We start from the raw sequence: 887 nt of genomic DNA, 5'->3' as shown, positions 1-887 counted from the left end.
TGTGAGGGGGGAGAAAATCCCACTCACGGTTGCGTACTTGAAAAGGACCAAATTGGGCATCTCGTTCTAAGATTTGACACAGGCAAGATGGATCAAATGGCCTCCATCTGTGTTGTAAATATTTGTGATTTGTGTTTTTTTTCTGAAGCTTGTCAATATTTGGGTGAATATGGGCTTGGAAGAAATTCTAACATTAGACAGAGGTTACTAGAACATCCCACATTGCCATAATCACCTTCATCACTAGATTACCTTTGAATCAAACAGATGCAATCACCAATCAAAGGAATTTAGCATTTGCAACTGAAGCAAGATGTGACCTAAAAAGGTAGGTGAGTAACTCTGAGTTTCCCTTTTGACCTGATCTTATCATTCTTCAAAGCATTTAACAGCAAAACCGAAAGCATCGCTTCTCGGCCTTTTGGCTAAGATCAAGTGTAGTATGGATTGGATGCTGCACTTGGTTGAGGTCATTAGGTTACATTGAAGCTTCATATGTTTCATATGAAGCAATTTTTAAAAGCGGTATCTCGGCCTTTTGGCTAAGATGCAAATGAGCTCAAGTCTTGGAGGAGGTGTTGCTTTGCTCCTCCAATCAGCTTGGCTCATGTAGATCAGGCCCAGGACAGGGTGATTTTTGTTGCTCGCCCTGTCTTGTCAGCCCGGATCGGAAATGTCTCAACTTGTTGAGACTCTGAATTGGATTTGATTTGATTGAATTGGAAAAGTACAAAAAAAAAATTTTCTTTTCATTGTTCATTCGTGAGACCTGGGCGCCGCTGGCTGGCCAGCATTTATTGCCCGTCCCTAGTTGCTCTTGGAGGGCAGTTGAGTAATATTTATTTCAAACTTCCTGTTTGAAAGGCCACAGGGAGTGACTCTGGTGT

At 41.8% G+C, this 887-nt stretch overlaps 1 pseudogene; it reads left to right on the top strand.

Moving 5' to 3' along the window:
• Nucleotides 1-405: 405 nt before the first annotated feature.
• Nucleotides 406-608, top strand: LOC144492016 (U2 spliceosomal RNA; annotated as a pseudogene).
• The last annotated feature ends 279 nt before the right edge of the window (nt 609-887 follow it).

This window comes from Mustelus asterias, chromosome 3 (genome assembly GCF_964213995.1).
Source record: "Mustelus asterias chromosome 3, sMusAst1.hap1.1, whole genome shotgun sequence".
NCBI lineage: Eukaryota > Metazoa > Chordata > Chondrichthyes > Carcharhiniformes > Triakidae > Mustelus > Mustelus asterias.
Note: the sequence above shows the minus strand (reverse complement) of the source record. Positions and strands in the feature narration are given on the sequence as shown.